The 20,122-nt window shown below is 38.1% G+C and overlaps 1 protein-coding gene across 1 annotated transcript in view; it reads right to left on the bottom strand.

The window, feature by feature from the left end:
* FRYL (FRY like transcription coactivator) overlaps positions 1-20,122 on the bottom strand; it is a 164,882-nt gene that overhangs the window by 129,908 nt on the left and 14,852 nt on the right. The window lies entirely within an intron of this gene.

Genomic DNA, 20,122 nt, shown 5'->3' on the forward strand with positions numbered 1-20,122 from the left:
AAATTGCTGCTTTCTTCCCTCCAACATAAGCAAAGTTGAACATTTGCTCCTTAGCCACTGCCACTGGCAGCCTGCAACCCACGCATGTTTATATGTTGAAGCACTTTACAGCCCCACATAATGCAGATGTAGGTACGGTTCAGCCACCTCTGCCATTAGTAGGCAAAGGGATGGAGGACTGCATACCTACAAGTGGGAACTACTTAAGGTAGCTAAACCTCACAAGCACAAGCCTACCAACTCCACCGTAGGTTAAATCCCTGTGTAGGTAGCAGTTTTACAAGCTCTGCACACACAGTAGAAGGACTTTGAAAGCTGTAGTTACAGGCATGACAAGGTAAATAAGCAGGGGCAAGGCATGAACAGGCAATTTTTCCTTGAGGTTTCAACTCCTGAAATTGCCATTTGCGATGCTTCTGTTATATGGGGTAGAAGCATAAGGAGCTCCATCACCCACTATCATAAGTAAAATAATTACATTAACATGTCATTCTTCACAGTTGAACTGAATTGGCCTATTTCTTCACTCCAAAGACAACAAATGTTTACAGTGTGTTTTAATGCTTTAATTCCCAAGATTTAAACAATTAAGTGCTTTTAATTCTGAGTTTTATAACTTTCACATCTCTGTGAAACAACAGATAACTCTTGTAGGAATCTGAAGAAGTACAGAATAGAAATGCTTTTCAGATTTAAAAAAATGTAATTAAAACATACACATTGATTTGCAAAGTCAGAGTTAATGGAATTCCCAAGTGTCACTTCTGAAACTTTACCTTTGTTAAGGGTGCTGTTACATGGAAGAACAGCAAGAAAAGAAACATAAAAGTTGGGAAGAGAGGAAACAAGTGGTAACAAACCCAAAGGCAACAGTCAGATACCAAATACCTAAAACATACTAAAACTGGACAAGGCCCCGATTGTCTGGAAGTTTTGCAAGCACAGAGTTCCCTCAAGCACCTCAGCTGGTGAGCTGCAAAACAGCCTCTGCCAGCATCTCACTTGTGCCAGCACTTGGAGACCACCCAGCCGCTACAGAATTCACTGCTCCACCTGCAAGGCCGCACACAACCCTCCATCCAGATCATATGGAAAGGGCCAGCAGTGCTCTACTGCAACCCATAAAAGAAAAATGAAGAACCAAAACTAGGTGGTAGAAGACTGTTGAGGTAAAATGGAGAATACACTTAGGCTTTTTCTGTTCATGGAATGGGCTGCTCTCTGTCACTTCTGTTTTTCCTTGACAGAGCATTAACATACTGTTCATTTCTCTCAGTAACTGACATGAACATGTTAATTTCCCAAACGGACACTCTACCTACAAATGTATATAGTATAAATTTAATCAACTTCTGGGCAAGTTAAACTACTCAGTTCTACATTGCTTCTTCCATGAAATAAGACTTTATGGAAATCTCAACCAAAAGAATAAAGGAAAAAGACTTCAATTCTAGCCAATAGAAAACAATATACTGGAGAAAATCACAACTTTTTGTACAAGTTATGAGCTGCTTTTATATGCTTTACTTCCTGATTTTCCTACTTTTAAGTTAAACAGCATTTTGAAACTCAAACCAACTTCCCTTTAGTCACCTTCTCAAAGAAGTATCTTAGTCAAGGCTCACCCCAGTACATCTTCAGAGATGCCAAGAGACACCAGAGAGTTCTGGATCAGTGTCTAATGACACTACAGCAGCATCCTGATGCTGAAGTATCTAAAGCTTACATTGCCATACTGGTCTTAACAATGAGCAATGAAAGGCTCCAAAACAATCAGGGTCCGACACAAGTGCTTGTCACTAAAGACCACACTGATATTAATGAGCTAAAGAATTACTTTTATGTGGTATCTATATATAAAGGGTATCATACAGCCTATAGAGAGGGCACACCAAGTGTTGAATACCTAAAGCATCTCATCAGAAACTGTGCAGGCAGGTACCCTTTAGAAGATGCCATTGCTAAAGCAATGAGGCTTTCTAGAAGTTTCACCAGTCTCTTCAAATCAGTAGTGCATTCGGATTTCTCTTTCCTTTACTAATAAACACAAACACCAAAAACCTTCAGGCACAAGATGAGAACCCTCTTGTTTGCATGGACTTTTTGGAACTTTGATGGAGAGCAGGAAGATGCACGTCAAATAAAACAGCCAACGCCACAAATGCTACTCCCCAAATGACAGATACTCTTTCACAGCACTAAGTGAGAAAATGTATTTCTAACTGAAGAAGGCACTTGTGGCACTTCCTTACTTGAAGGTCAACTACAGATATGCAGTGCTTCAGTTAGACACACAAAGAATGACATCTACTGAAAATGAAGAGGCTTTCCAATGGAGCTCTTGATTAAGATAAGATAGTTTAAATTATTTCCCTCAGACTGGATCCATGAAATACTTTTCAGAAGGAGCACATATAAAGCTAGCACTCATAGGGTAAGAATCATTCCACTACTGAAGAGCTTAAAACAAAAGAAACTAGGAACATGTAAGCCTATAAATCCAAGACATAAACCAGCTAACAAGTGCAGCCAACAGAAACTGCCAACAGCCATCCAAAGTATCCCAAATTACTGAAAAAAGTCATGTCACATCTGCCTCTTCCATTTACAATTCACACTTTCATTAGAAACAGAAAAAAAACCCCATCCCTAGAGGGAATAAAGACCAGTTAGACATCCTATAAACTGAAACTTCCGCATTTGAAACATTAACATCTTTCCTTTTCAACTGAAGAATGAAGAACTGTTTAAACAAAACATTCAAATTATAATCTTTCTGTACCTTAAATCTGAATTGCTGATGTTATCTTTATATGCAACTGCTGATTTAATCTAACTGGTAAATACTATATTGCCCATACAAATACTTTCTTGATCATTAGCAGGGTGTTATTTTGGATTTTTTAGACCAGTGATTGATTTGAATGTGTTTTTAAAAGGGTAACAGTTTCTTACTTAAAGGAAAATGGCTCCTTACAAATGTGCTGAGAGTTCAAAGTGCTGTACCTTGGATCATTGACAGACATTACAGAAGCAGACAGCAGCACCACAGGTATGCTTTAAAATCCGTTCTACATGTAAGAGTTTACGGTATGAATCTAAAAGGAACAACATGCCAAACCCTTCTCTCCCCCTCAAAATGTTGCTTTCAAAACCTGTGAAAAATTTTAGACACAGAGAATTTAAAAGAATATTTTCATGTCTTTGTCTTACCAGTATATCAGAGACGGAATGGTTTTACAGTAGCATATTTTGCAATGGGTTTCTCTAAATCTTGTGGACTTAAGCATTTCACAATTCTCCTTAATCAGCTACTGCAGAATCTTCTGAAGACTTGCTTGGTTTTCTCTGTTAGATTTTCTCACATTTTCCCCATACCATCACTTCTCTCCCCCTCTCTTTCAAGTCAAAAGCTTTATTTCATGCCTCTCCCAACTATCCTAAAGTAACCTTGTGTTGGTAAGATAGAGATATCTACTTCACCTACAATACCCTAAGTTTTAACTGCATCATCTTAAAGAAGTAGTCTAAAGACAATGTTTTAAAAAATATCTGCACGTAAATATCGCCCGATTTCACCTGTAATATTTCCTCCCCACACTTAATGAACAGATGTTCTTATTACTTCTGACTTTTCAGTTTATGATCTGCAAGACAGAAAGACAAACAGAACAGAAAAAAGCCCAAACACCAGGATTACTGACATACAGAAGATGCATTAAAAAAAACCTGAAAAATGTGATGCGGAGCTAATCTATTAAGTGGACAATGGCATTAAAAAAAATCGTAAGCTCTGCTCACAACATTTCAAAAAACAAATAAATTACCTCCTCATGAAATCCATACTGCAGAGTAGCTGTCAAGTTTGAAGAAAAAGCCCTTCAAAGTACCTTTGAGCTGTGCTGTCACCCACCTTGAATGAAACATTAAGTTACAATTACTATGTCACCTTTGGGATGAGGCAAAGATAAGTTGGGGGGCAAAAGAAACCCAGACAAACAGCAAAATCCACAAACACTGTAGGAAAAGAGTATATTCATTGTAAATTCCCGCATGTTTATTCTTCGGATGAAACCCTGAGACAACTACATTAAAAGCATATTAGGCAAACAGCCAAGTACACAATAGGATAAAAAAATTCAGAACTCAAAAATACAATGCCAAAAGATGTTTGAGATATCTCCTAAAACTAAGTCATACCGTTTTCTTTTTAACGATTATATACAACTATAGTCAATTTTCTCTATTAAAGGTAAATTGAACAAGTCAGAGGCAAACTCCCTTTGCACTCTGGATTACTTTTAAAGAGACTTGCTGGACATTATTTCAGTTCATTATTGACTGATCTTAAGCAAATGCCTTACTTAAACATTTACCCAATGGTCACTGTATCTGCTTATAAGCAGCAATAATAAAATATATCATCACTGCACTCAGAATAAAACTCTGGAGAGATGCTTGTGTTTCCATTTAAAATATTCAAGAGTGTTTTCCACAGATCAATATATTTAAAACAGAGGGTATCCAGAAGGTGACTGCTACTTTTAGTGATGGTAAGACATCTTTGTATTGCTGCCCCTACTACTGACCAAAAAGGCCCTCCCAGTGAGTTGATTCCCCTCCCCAGTACTTAATAATAGTAAGAAAGGTATTAGACCATTTTCTGCTGGCTTCATGAAATGAATCAGCTAGGGGAAAGGCTACACTAGTGCCTGACAGAAGACAGGGAAGAGTTGCATAGCTGGGAGCAAGACCACCCTTTTCACCAACAGCAAACTGTTAGATCAGCCTGATCTGCTTGTAAAACTGAGCTGGAAAAACCTAAACAAAATCCCCTTTCCCTACCTTCTATTGCAAAGAGAAGCCAAGGGGAGGTTCCAGAGGCCCTTAGGAAAGGTTCCTTATTGCTTCTTATGGAAAATATACACAGAACTATTTCCTGGAGCATTACTCAAGCAAAACAATACTATCTGCTGTGATAAGAAAACAGCAGAGAGGGTTAGAGATTTCTGTGTAAACAGCATTCTGGATCCCAGACAGTGTTATGGAGCAGTCTCTGAACATAAGCAAGAAGAGACTGGAGCAGGGGTGAAACCTCAGTGCTTAGTTATCCACTGACCCCTTCAGTCTCTCCTAACAGAAACTGAGAGCTCAGGTACAGAACTGACTTTTATCCCAGACAGACACTGGGACTCCGTGTCACCCTCTGCTGTAAAGGCAGGTCAGAGATGTAAAACAGGAGCAAAATGTGCCCAGCAGAGCTGCTGGTATCACAGGGACCCAAGTGCTTATGTGACCCAGTCCCTGCAATTACAGCACTGTTACCCATTTCTTTACCATCAAAGAACACATTTCTGTCAGCTTATTTCTGCTCCCCTAGCAGAAGCACTTGAAGAGAAGCAAGTTTAATGTTTGCGAAAAGAGACATTTTCCATATGCAGAAATAACACGGGTACCATGAGCACTGGGAATATTCACATCACTGATATATTTAACATCTCTTGCAGATCTGACTTACAGAGATGGCCATCAGGAGTGTTCCACACTGTTAACTACCTTGCCTTATGACACAGAGCTGCAACAGAAGGGCATCTTTCACCCACCACAGGTACAGCTGTTCCTTGCCAGTTTGCACAAAGCAGGCACAGAACTCCCCCTTCCTTAACTCTACAAACAGCAGAAGGGACAATATCAAACAGCTTACAGATGTGTCTGTACATGTACATATTTGTATGTGGGTTTCAGTACATGAAAATACTTTCCCTGGATCTTCCAAGCTCATCTTTCTATGTTTGATTTGGATTGCAGCTTTCTTGAGACAGAAGATTTAAAACTGAGACCATGACAACTCTTAATCACTACAGCAAATTTTAAAATAATTGCTTGTTCTTTTCCTAACATCTATTAATTGTTGTGATACATAAAACCATATGCAAACACTTCAGCACGTGAGATGTTTGGGTTTTTTTCCCAGAGTTCTAATATTCTTATATTAGATTTCTAAAATACACTTGAAATTATCCTGACAGAAACTACCTATTTTAGAAGATGTGTCACAGAGCATGCACTTCTATTGTCTTGGTTTTGGCTATAAAATAATTAAGTTAACATTTTAAAAGGCAATACAAATTAAACATTTTAATCCTAGGAAAAATTTAATCACTTGAATTCCACACATCATATTTAGGTCAGATAACATGAAAACCCCAAGTAGTATTATCAAAATAATACTTTTATGCTTTGGATGTCAGAAATAGGGGGGGTTTACTTGGTCTAAGACCTTCTAACCTTTTATACCTTAAAATAGTTGTCCTACTCTGTATTTCAACTAAATTCTCAGTAACACAAAAATGTTCCTGAACAGCAACAGTAAGAAAGAAGGGAAAAAAGAAATACAACAAAACCTCCCACTTTCACACATAACTACAAGGACAAACCACCTCAACTTTGAGAACCTACAGAGTTCCTGAACAGCTTCATTATGTTAAGTTTGGTGGTGCATTAACACCACATCTGCTGACATTAAACAAGTAAATGTTTACTCACATCCCCCCTAATACCTCAGCCCCTCCAGATCATTTTATTATTACCTGTTTTGCTGGCACCTGCCTTCTACAGCATATCCAGGCTGGTAAACACAACAGTCCTTTTGCTCTATTCCAGCCGAGCAGTTCATTCCATTACCAAGATACAAAAATAGAAATAAGCAGATAATTTAAAGAGGATTCAGCTACTATCTGCTATTGTAAAAGCATGATCCCAGAGCAGACGATAAGTCTGCATTTCGCAAATGACGACATCACACTATTAAGTGATATTAGTCAAGCATTACCCATTTCCACAAGATCACTCCTAATAATCACCACTTGGCAAATATTTAATGAGCAAGAAAGGAGAATACATTTTCAAGAGTAGGACTGGTGTATTCTATATTTATTATCCTCATTTGCTCAGACTGTCAAGAAAACACTGAACAAGGTTAGATGAAGGCATCTGTTATCTACAAACTTCAGCCTATGATTTTCTTTTAACCTGGCACAAAGACAATTCTATTTATTCTGAAATTACATCATTTTAAAGATAATATTTAAAAAAAACAAAAGCTATAAAGAAACCATAACATAGCATAAAAGCAGAATTGAGTATGAGATATGATTATGGAGACATTTAGGCTGTGCACACCACAGTGACATCAACTATGAACTTCAGGGCTCTACAGCAATCCAAGTTAAATGAGGACATGAACCTGACTAAAAGAACATCACCCTGTCAGACAGTGCAAGCTTCTGATCAGAGTTTTCAAGCATGCAGGCAGTTAACAGTCTTAACAGACTTTACACTGTAAAGTCTTCAACAGTGCATTGGATTACAACATTAACTTGTTCTAATTCATTACACACAGGAACTACTTGTTTAACAAAACAGAACTGTCCCTGCCTTCCACAGCTGCCAATGCTACTCAAGCTAACGCATTAAAATAAGTGGTTTACATTACAGTCAGAAAGGCCAAGATAAGTCTTTTCCAGGGAAACCCCTTTCTCCCATCACAAACTTAATTCCCCGTTTTAAGCTCCAAATCCACCACCCAACCAGATGGATGTCACCATCTCCTATCTTTGCAGTTAAGACACATAAGGAAGAAGATTTCTTCACGGCCACACTAATTCTTGAAAATAGCCACCACACAGCAAAGGGTAAAAACTGTGCATCTGATAACCATCAAGTTCCAAGACCATAAAGGCTCAAGACCTTACTATTTTAGCTGAAGGCAAAGGAAGAAAAAAAAAAAACACAAGTAAAACTGGATTTTTTCCACTGCCACCCAATTGAAATACCTGAAAAACAAACATAACTCTACTTCTCTCTATCAGAAAAATACACTGTAATATTTAGACACTAACAGGTAGTAAACATATCTGCATCTTCATAAAAGCATGCTCACCCAGGTTCGTGAGTTAAAAATTCCCTATATGATGTCCATATTTTTACTTGACTTCTTTAACTTGCAAGTTGTGTTTATAAAACCCCCTGCAATCTTCAAAACACTAAAAAAGAAAAGCATAAACATCTCTGAAATGAAAAAACTCCGTAAGGAAAGACTTTGAAAACTCAGGGAATTTAAATCAGGGAGAGAAAAGATGGCACAAAGCTTGAACTCTGCACTGCAGTCAGAGCTCTGTGCAGCACAAGTCTGTCTAGCCAACTCTTAAATACTTACAGGGATATCCCAAAAAAGGAGGGGGGTGAGGGAGAAGTCAAGCAGGCAAAGACAAGAAGCACACTAGAAATCCTGTAAAATTGCTTTCAAATAGGTTACTAAGACATGACAGTGTGCCAGTGACAAAATAGTTCTAAAACTTAAGGCACCATTATCGTAGCAACACCGATAAAAAGGCTTTCTATAACCAAATTTGTCAATTCAGCAAAATGATCATGATCGGAAGAAAAAGCTGAGTAATTGTTTTTACCAAGTGGATAACATGGATACATACTGTAACTGGGATGTAAAACATGTGTCTCCTCATCTTCATCTATTGTCTGCCCTAATGCAAACAGCCTGACACGTCTCATCTTCAGCAGCCTTGGGGAGGTTTCACGGGCAGGACTCCCAGCATCCAGATCTACCTCTCCAGAAGCAACAGTGGGAACAATTTTTTTCAGGAACTCCATTTTCCCATGCCACTGCACTCTCTGCTCTCACTGAATCCCACAGTTTAGCTCCTGTTACAGAGCGTGGCTCCCACATCAACTTCCTTGAGCACAGAGGTAGACTTCTCCTAGTGATGTCACGTTGAACCTGGGTGGTGCCAGCACCAGCATGTCAGCTGCCAGCTGCTCCAAGGCAGATTTTAAAGGCGTCTAACTGTACAGGCTGATAAGAAAACCAAACAACAACAAGCCTATATATTAACTAATACATGGTAAATTCTGTGCTCTCGGAAGAGCTGTATTTAGCACTACAACCATTTTGAGCACTACTAAAATGCACGGTGTATTTCCAAATTCCTATCTGACAGAGTTCAATAGCTCTTAATTTTCATTAAGTGCACAGAGTGTTCATCTGCATTTGAAAGATAACACTTATCATTCAGAAAGTCTATGCACCAGCTTTATAAACAGTGTCTAACAGCACCACAATTTAAAACATTTGCATTTCATATGGGTTTAACTGCTAGCTATGAAGATGCTAACATTTATTAAAAATTAAGTTATGTTCTGCGCAGAGTCTGATGCTATATTTACCACTGAAAATACTCAAACCACCTTCCAGAAAACACCAAGTACAGAAATAACCTGCTTCATTTTGTACAAACGTCCACTTTTTCCCTAAGGCTATTTCTCCATATGCACCCGGTTTGTTTTCATTTGGGTGAAGTTTAAATATTGTTCTATATTTAGCTTAAAGAAGCCATTATGAAAAAAAAAAAAACAAGGACATTTGTCTTTAAGAGTGTTCCCTACCTTAATGCTTCCCACTTTTGGGAATAGGTATCATTGTATGATCGAAAGTTTTATGCTGTTTACTAGACTCAGAGTGTACATCCACAGACTCAATACTAGGCGATATTCCCACCTTGTTAGACAAAGACTATACACTTAAAGATCAACTAATACTCACTCTGAACATCTAAGTGGCAGTCTGCATGCTTCTGCTACTTTTATGAAAGCAGCTCAGTGTCCTAGACCCTTCTGAACACATTCAACATAGTTATCAAACTTGGTACAAGTTCCTTTAAGTTACCACCTAAGACATTTTTCAAGTTCTATACACATTAAAATCCTCTTATTTTTTGTATTCAAATCTGCATTAAAATGCCCAAATACTGAAGTTAGCTTGGATTTCCCTTTTAAATGAATACAAAATTCTGACCTTATCATACAAGACACATTGTTAGAATATAATTTCCTGCAGTGGAAGATTTGGGAGGTAAACAAAAAAAAAAACCTTATAATGATTTCAATCATAGCATTTTTGCCAGCAGTACAAAAAGTTACACAGAATACATTTTCAGAAAAGCACTGCATGTGTTTTCAGAACAAACAGTAGGATACCACAAAGGTATTTTGAGCTTATAGAAGATCCTGAGTCATTACAAGCTCAAGATATCATTTATTCATAACAGTATTATTTTCTATAGGCTTTTTTTTTTGCCTTTGACATCTTGCCACAACCCTACTTTGCAGTTTCTAACATCTGGGAACCAAAGAGAAATTCAGACACTTCTGAGAGACTGAGAATGCTTCCAACCATCCACCTGCCAAACTGAAGTCTGCAAAGAAGGGAGTAATCAGGTATTTTAAGTTGTATCTAACTTAACCTCTGAAAGGCTCGAAGGAGACACCAGAGTACTCTTAACCATGCCATGGAGGTTTTCTTATGCATGTGGACACAAGGGGGAGACGACAGATGATATACAAGTCCCTAGTGCATCAGTCTGGTTAAAGGCATAAGGCGTGACTTTCCACACAACATGCAGCAATAGGTGAACTGGCCATAAATACAAAAAATAAGGGTTGAAACTATAGGTTTTTTAAACAAGAAAACACAAAAGCCTTTCAAGAAATAGGATTTACAAACAAAATGAGGAATAAAACCCACTCACCATACATGCACATGATCATATTTCAAGATTAAACTTCACAAACTGAAAAGCTTGTATAACACAGATGTATCCAAAAGCTTTTCACTGTTGGGTTTTTTCTTTTGGGATGGTTTTTATCTGACTCTTAAGGATATGAAAGTGTTTTCTCCAGAAGATAGCTAAGGATATATATACACATGATACACATATGAGGATATATGTGCACATATATATGGGTTTATATATATTTATATATTTCATACATGTGATGGATGGATGGTGATTAATATTTCATTACATTCTATGAAAGCAGCATTTGATAAAGAACAAAGCTAAGTTACAGAACTTACATTTCTGCCTCTCTCACACTCGCTCTCACCGTCTTCCCTCAACAGCACAACATAGATCTGTGGGGTTTCTTCCTACAATCTGAGCAAGCTCTACAGATAAACTGTCTGGGGAAAACATTACAAGTCTTGTCATACTCAAATTCATCTTTAAACAAAAGAAACCAAGAAAGGCCACAAAAAGCCTCATTTGATGAGCTTTAATAATTCCTTATTCCGGAACCTCTAAATGAAAAAGAACGAAAGCCTCAAGCTTGTACACAGTTATTATTTCTATTACAGTACATTGTTTGATGTCTTTCCGTGTGTATTCCACTTCTGTTTACTCAGAGGGTGCCTGTGGTTGCACACCGAAGTGCCTGCTGAGGTCACTCAGGCTTCCCCCACCCCAGTTCCACAGCTAGTGATAGAAACTGCAAGAAGACAGGGCTCGAGCTCCACAACCCGCACTAAGAGGAATCCACATGGCAGGACTTGGCATCAGCAGGGATTACGGCGAGATCAGGGAACACGCCCTCAGGGGAAGGCACAGGTTCCCAGGGGGTCCTGCCCAGCTAGGCTCTACCGCAGCGCCCCCCGGTGGAAGCGCGGTGCGCTGCAGGCCTCCCCCCGGCGGCACGACTGCCTGCCGGAAGCACACAGAACCTCTCTTGGACTCCGCAACGCCGCCAGGGCAAAACAACACAGAAGAGCCCAAAATGCAGGACTGAGCCTCCTGCTGGATACTGGCACTGGAGCTGCTGCCAAATCAGCTTCAACAGCAGAGGGATTCTGTCTCCTAAGCATCCCCATAGGTGGTAGTACGAGGCACAATGGGCTTCAGTTGAAGAACGAAGAGCTAAAAGTACAAGGAGTTCTTTAGAGCAACCCAATTCAAGTAGTCTCCACTGCCCCCCCTTAAAATTAATTGGACTTATGCCACATATAACTAGGAGAAAAGAAACCCTTATCTTTCTTAGAATCTTTTTTCCTGCTATTGGGTGAAAAAGTAAGCCCTTTCTTCTTAAGTATCTGGGGCCTCTGCTGCAATAAGGAAGGGGCTGAGTCACCACCCCTGGAGATATTTAGAAGTCGTGCACATGGTTTAGTGATAGACATGGCTGTTCCAGATTAACAGTCAGACTTAATGATCCTAAAAGTCTTTTCCAACCTAAGTGATTACGTAAGGAAAGAGTGAGTTCTGTCCTCTGACTGAGCAAGTGGTCCAGATTATGCAAAACTGCCTCTACCTCTTTTTTTTAAGATTCAGCTGGACAGGGTGCTGGGACATCTAATATGGACCCTGCTTCTGCCAAGAAAGGTTAGATCAGATGATCCTAGAGATCCCTTCCAACCTGGTATTCTGTGATTCTGTGTTAACATTCCTTGAGCTCAAGGGTTTAATACACAACTTTGATCCCATACTGAATACAGTATCAGTGTGCACCAAATAAGCATCATTACTGTTTTCTCCAACTTGCTAATTTAAACCTCAGTTTCAAGTGGGAGTGAATCTGCTGAAGAAATAGAGCAACTACAACAGCACCCAAAAAGACAAGTACAGGAAGTTTTTTCCTTCTTGAATCTCAGAATAGAAGCCTAATTTGTAACATTTTGTCTTATCCCAGTAAAACAATCTGCTCTTCCCCCCCCAAAAAAAAAGCAAAGACAAAAGATGCGCAACAGAAAGCCAAATAAGCAGTAGAGTTAGAAACTGAACTTGCAGTCTAGGTCCAAGTATAAATTAAGAGACCTGCAGTAAATTCCTGAGAGGTACCAGACAGCTGTATTATATGCATTAGCTAACTACCAGGAGACTGCCATAATTTCATACACAAGACTGTAGTGGTAAGGAATACAAAACCCATGTCTTTGTATACACTGCACATCTTTAAATGACAAGCTTTTTTCCTGTTATTATTTAATTATTACATGGTTCCATATATACCTTTTTGTTCATTAAATACAAAAGCTGAACAGACAATGTAGCATTGAAACGTACTCAGAGAGAAAACAGTTTGCCATATTGTGGAGTCATCTCACTTTTTGGCAGACTGTACCAACCACCTGCAAGTACCTGGCATATTTAAAGGAATTAACTTTGCATGTCAGGAAGCCCCAATTTTAAAAGCTATTTAGGATAAAAGGCTATCCTTCATACAATTTAAAATCACATCACACTTTACAGTTAATTCCCAAGCCACTCTGCATTATTGGTTTCCTTGGTCCACTTCAGTGAATGTAACTTCAGAGTAAAAGGCTAAGGACAAGCATACGCAGGGAGAAAGCAGTTTATAATTTTGCGATAAACCATATCTGTATCAGCATAAACAGCTTCTTTTATGTAAACAGCAGCTACTTGAAACCTAAGCCATTTAATCTTTCTATAGTTTTAGGTTACTCTTGCTCTTTTAACGTAAACATGCAGATAGTTTTGGCTGTCCCCATGCTTTTCTCAAAGACAGACATGCTTTCTGTTCCCTGAGAAATTAAATGAAAGGAACAAACAACTGTCAGCTTTTGGTAAAGTTTTAATTTCCTTTCAAACACTTCAGCTGTAATTTGCTCTGTATGGGTGGGCTGGGATTTTCCCTGAGCAGGTTGTGGGATTTTTTCTCTGGAAAGCTGGGGATTTCTGGGATGCTTTGGTTTTTTGTTTAAGAGTTTGGCTTCGTTTTATTTAGCGTTAGTAGAAGTGAAATATAAGTAGAAATAAAAAACCTGGCAAAATACATCCATCAAAAGCTGAACACAAAACACAACTTAAGTTCACTGACCAAATGCAGTTATTATCTGTTTAATAAAAAAGCCTCCAAACTTTTACTGTTTATGCATTAGGTTGTAACTGTTCTTATCTTCAAACCACATGCAAGAATAAAATGCTTTCCTGAACTCATGAGAAGTTCCTGAGAAGATCAAGGTATTGTCTGCCCCACAGCTTCTGCAATCCTCAGCCAGGATAAGGATCTGAGCTTCCTGTCGCTAACCTCTCTTGTTCCAAGCACTGACGCATCACACCAGACCTTTCAAACCTCTGAATCTCTTCCACTGGCAGGTTTTCTTCAAATAAGAACTTGCATTTCAAAGCAAATCCCAGAGTAGCACATATTCTGAATCATAGCCATTCCAGGCAAGTAGGAACAACAAGAGAAGACGTCATTACACAGTCCCAAAACAACCGAAGTGGGCAGATTTTCTTCCCCTTATGAAAGGATCAAAGTGAGTGATGACAAGCACGATGTTGATATTTCTGTGTAAAGGACATTCAAAAGAAACCCAACATTCAGAAAACAAAGCTGTGGAACAGCTACCAGTAAGTCAGACCACCAATCGCAACACTGCTGCGAACTGGAACTTTAAGGAATTGGGAGCTGAAAACCTTTACTGAAAGCTTTTTAAGTGCTTAACAGAAATACAAAGAACAGAGTTGCCAACTGTTAATGTAGGTTTGCCTATAGAAAAGCCAGAACACAGGCAGTTAAGTGATAGCCAGAGATCAAGCAGACACATACATCTCCATAATTACTTAAGAACAAAAACGGTTCAACATACATTTCCTGAACAAACATTCGGTTACTTAGTTGATGGCTATTTTCACAGCCATTGTTACCATTTCTGTTAGAATTTCCTCCAACACTAAAGCACATATCTGTAGAATTTCCTCATGTTTGAATGGTCACCTTAAAAAAAAAAAAAAAAAAAAACACAACACACAGAATGACATAAATGATATTAAATTAAAAAGGCCAGGGAAAGAATCTACTGTCCAAGATATCTTTCATTCTAATCCCTAAAGTGCATACAGCACCAGTTTATCCTGCTTCCCTTACTGAACTTGACCTTAATTTACTGCTTAAATTTCTATACAAGGAAGGTACATTTTAAATGTTACTGACTTGAGGGAAACTATCACTATTGGTTTTTCACTGTGACTCTTCTCCATAGCTTCTATTACTTAAAACAAAAGCAGGCTTACTGAGTGCACAGCACACAGGACAAACTGTTCCAATGCCAATTAAAGTCTTCTGGACACCTAGATTAAATGTAAGTTCTGTCTTGATTTACACAGCATTCATCCACTATTTTAGTTCTTCCCTTGCAAAACAGACAGAAGGTTTTGGAACATGGTCACAGAAAGTTTGTACTTTGTGTCTTCATTTTATTTAGCAGAAGTAGAAACAAATACCCAACTTAGTGAAAAACCAAAACTGAGTGGGTAAATTCACAACTCCATTCACATGCTCAAGTTTCTGCTAGCTTAACCGTATATCCCCTGTGTGCTGTTATACAGACCAATACTACTAAAACATGATATATAATCCAGTGTTATAGCAAAATATATTTTAACACACTATTTACATTAGCTGAGGAGCAATGTATTTTAAATCTCATGCAATATATAGTTCTCCTATATCAAATTTCAGTGTGGTCTCTCGTAACAAAACCACAGTGCCAGAGAAGGATATATAACTAGAGATCAAGAGTCACAGATTAATATTAAAATTAGTCATAGAAGAAATAATTCATATTCTTCAGTTACATCTTTTATCAGCAAAGAAGAATAGCTTAAATAAAGTTGCTGAACATGAGTTATTTTCTGCACAGAGATGCCAATTGTGGGACTTCAGAAAGTTACTCTCAGCTAGAGGATATAGGTAGTTAAAAGTAATATAGCTATAAATGAAATAGAATATTACCAGAAAAAAAGTTAAGATATCATTTATGTTTGCCCACAGCTATGTTGGGACATAACTCTAAAACGTTTCCCTTCTCATCTCTTCTATCTCAAAGACAGAATCTCTAAAGCATTAAAAGATTTTTCTTGTGTAAATATATAACCTTACAATTTTAAAATAGTAGTAGTCTTCCTCTTCAAATCCTAAATGCAAGACTTCCTTCAGTGTAAAGCAACAGCACTCCAATTCTGGGAAATACAGATACCTTTCTCCTTTCTTTTTACTTAACATGAATGTAATTTTCCCTTTATAATTTGAACATAACCAGAAATAATAAATGCTGCTGCCAGAACTACGTAATTTGGTTCAAACAGAAAACAGACCAATCTATCAGTTCTTATAATAAATGTAGTTGCACAAGGCACTCTGGGCTGAAGTCTTCAATATTCCTGACTTACTGAAAGACTGGCACCTATATTACAGGAAAACAAATTCACTCCTGCTCAGAAGATGCCTTGTCTATGAGGAAAATGTAATGATTATATTAAATTCAAGCCAGTGGAAAAGTAAGATACTTAAGGAGCTTATCAGAACATACACAATTCGAGTATGCTATACCATAGCCAGTATTTGATATGATATACTATTGTTAATTTAGAACAAATCTTCTATGTAAATTTGTAACCCTAGAAGAGAATAAAGGTTTTCTACATGCAAACATTCAACTGTCTCCTGTCTTAAGGGTGTGGGGAATAAAATAAAAATCAATAAACAGACCACCAGATGCAAAAGAGGATGCTTCCAGTGAAGCTCCATATGGGCCTAAAGGAACCCCAGTAGCATAGTGCATAAACATTTGTAAAATGTCATTCACACTTAAAAGAAAACAGAGCTACCCTTTCTGTGCTATAGATGTTCACAAAGAGCAGAACTCAAGTATTTTAAAGTGACTTCATCCAAGTCACAAAGTAAATAAATACCTGTGAAAATGAAGGAACCTAAACCAACACATGGCTGAGACACCCAAGAGAAAGCTTCCATTTTTATCCTGCATGGAACATTTCTGTACTTACACATACCCATGCAGGTCTGCTCCCTAAAAACAGTCATATTATCATCACATTAATGCCTATGAAATTGCAGAGAGGTAAACAAGACCACCATAAATAAATCAATCCAAAACCAATGCACAGCACACTAAATGTGCAGCTTTGGAAGCTGGTGAAAAGATCTTCCTTATAATACAGCAATCAAGGCATAGGTACTGCTCCTTTACACAAGCTCCACTGCTCAGTCATTCTGACAGTGACCTGGGGGCAACAGAAAAGCTCAGAGAGCACCCTAATGTATTAGTTCTTTCCAAGTACCACAAATTAAGATGAATCCATACAACAGACATCATGAACGATAACCTGAAAAATACAGATTAAGACAAAATAGTGTCAATGTGTGTTTAACATCTCATCAGGTTAAAAATGATTATTCAGAACAAACATGAGATTAGCATGAACTGTGAAAGAAAGAAAAAAAAAAAAGCCTTATTTGGATTAGTAACCCACCTGAAGGGGAGGTTAAGCCTGCTTCTATTAGAAGCAACAAGAAAAAAAAATATGCCTTGGAAGAGCAGAAAGAGGACATTGAAATTTAAGGACAGAGCTGAACATGACCACCCAGGAAGGCTCCAGTCATCACATTAGATTAGAAAGATTGAAGACCTGCCTCCCTTCCTCACTTGCAACTTTTTAAATACTAAAAGACTTTCAATTATCAGAGGAGGATTCTTTTTCCAAAGTTTCAGAGGCTGGAACTACTTCCCCCTTAAGGAAGACCCCACAGACTTTACTGAGTTCCATTTTTTAATACTTAAGTTTTCAAAAACATCCATTCTTTTCACATTAACATGTCTTAAACAGGAAGAAAAAACGTTCTCTTTAGAGAATGTTACATACACACATTTAACACACAGGTGAGCTGATATTACAGTTGCTTCAAGCCAGCAGACTACCAATAAATGGAAATACACAGAGGTGTCTTTTGTCCACACTAGGATTTTCTTTCATCACTCACACAGAAGAGCCAATGAAATGTGGTTAAAATTAAGAGTATTAGCTAAATAAGCCTTATAGAGAGAGGTCCCCATTCCTCACACAACAGTTACTCCTTCCTTAAATCCACTGTACATTTTAGCCCGAATCTTTATATTCTTTTCAAGGTATGCCTCAAAACAAAGAATCAGCAACATTTTTTACTGCATTGTCTCATCAGAAGTGACCCTTGGTGCACTTCATAAGCCACATCCAAGCCAGAGATACTTACTGAGGATGAGCTAAGGAGTACAGCAGAGGTGACAACTTCATGATCAGTGGCACACTACATGGAAAGTGCCCTGGCCCCAGCAAGGCAGGATGTGTTAGGCCATGCTGGGCAGAAGCATAAGGGAGGGGAACTCACAGAGTTTCCACAGGAAAGCCCTGCAACTACGTAGGAGATATCAAAAGTAGCTGCATCACTTGTACTGCACCCAAACCTCTGAAAAACTGCCTATCATCCTCTCCCTGTCCTTGAAGTACTTGTTCCATATAAAGACAATGTTTTCATTAGCTTCTAGCCAAGAGATAGGCATTTTCCAGTTCACTAAAGACCTCCGATTTCTATTCCATTATATATCATGCATTCAAAATATAATACAGGGTCTTTACTATAACTTGTGCAGTTACTCTGCTTCTTGATAAAGAAGTTGCCCTTTCTTTTAAATTAAAGCCTGACCTAGACTCAAACAGCACAAAAAAAAACCCAATCCCAAAACAGAATCCTGGGAAAGGGAAATCCTTCAAGAGAGGTTCAACAGTTTAACCTCCCTTTGAAACACAGGGCTTTCCAACTTCACAGGTTAAGCAGCTCTTCCGTGCCCCATCCATTAGCATTTTCATTTTCTTTCTTGCAGATGCCTCAGATGTTCCACATTACTTGAACAACATGAAACATCAGATGTGAGGCATTTTGCAAGTCATTTATCACTGTAAGCGTGGTCTACAAAGCTCTTCAGCAAGAAACATACCTCTACTCAAGCAGCAGAAAGAGAACTGATGTTCAAATGAAGCAGTGGGGGGGGAATCCTATTAGTAGTTGAAGCCCACTGAGCTATATAAAATGCAACACATATCTTAATAGAAACTTTGTAATAAGAAAAATACATCAAAACAGAAAACTACAAACTTAAATGTTTCCATTTATTTCACCAATATCAATCTTATAGTCTATATAGACACAATTAAACTACTGAGCAGGGCAGTGAGTACCCAAGTACTGTTTTAATACTAAATGTTTAAGAAGAGGGGAAAAAAGGAAAAAAAAAAACACTTTCTCATTTTGATGGTCTTTTATCTTCTTTACTATGCTGGAAAAAAAAAAAACTTTAACCAACTTAAGTGCTACACGTGCAGAAACATTTGTAATGTAGAAATAGATACGTTACTTGTTCTCAATACTGTTTAACAACTGCATTTACAGACAGAAATAGGCTTTTCAGCCTAACTGATGCTCCAGACAATTTTTCAGAGAAGTCATGTAATCTTCACCATAAGAGCTTTTCAAGACCTAACTGGATAAGCCCTGAGCAACTGGGCCTGCTGATCAGGGAACTGATGGAGCAAATTAGTAATACAGAAGGAATGGGAGCTGGCACATTTTTCCAGCTACATATTATTTTTCCTTCTCATGCATATTTTTAAAGGAAAGCACCTGAGATAAGACTCCCTCTGCATTCTCCGACAGGAAAATCTACCCTGACAGACAGCTTGTCTTTACCTCTTCCAAGAGTGAGAAAAAGTTTATTGCCTGCATGTAACTCAACAGGTTTTTCATACTAAAGACAGACAAAAGACACAAAAAGATAGGGAAGGACTCCGTTCTGACAGTGGTTTTTTAAACCTAATAGCGGATTGCTTTTTAAACAGCTAGCAGTAACCATAGAAAGTACAGCTGCTGAGAAGTATTCCAAGAACTAGATCAGCATTAAACAGCCTTAAGAAAAAACTACACAATTCAACTTCGAACATTCAATGCTTGTCACTGGAGCACATTTTCTACAAAAACATACAGAAATGTAGACACATAATCACTAAGATCACTTAAAGTGAGGTAAAACTAGAGTTGTCCAAAGCATGATAAGCACCTACAGGAGAACAACTTACAGTAAGCAAATGATACCAATGTCCTCAGATCCTCTGCCTCTATTTTTCCATTTCATTTAAAAGACTGGAGTACCTACTGTAATGTTAAGAAGCACATTTGCCTCCTCTGAGCAAGAGAATGAATATAACAGAACAGATATGAATGTTCAAGGTAAACATTTATCTTTTGAAAGAATATATACATCAGAACAAATTATGGTATACAATTCTAAAGACTGCCCAAAAGACAGCAAAGCAAGTCAGCATGTTCTGCAAGTAGAAATGACAGTCAGTGGCAGAGGCAAACAAGAGGGATATGATGCACTGAAAATGACGCAGTGGAACTTACAATATATTCAAATTCT

This window comes from Melopsittacus undulatus, chromosome 7 (genome assembly GCF_012275295.1).
Source record: "Melopsittacus undulatus isolate bMelUnd1 chromosome 7, bMelUnd1.mat.Z, whole genome shotgun sequence".
Taxonomy (NCBI): domain Eukaryota; kingdom Metazoa; phylum Chordata; class Aves; order Psittaciformes; family Psittaculidae; genus Melopsittacus; species Melopsittacus undulatus.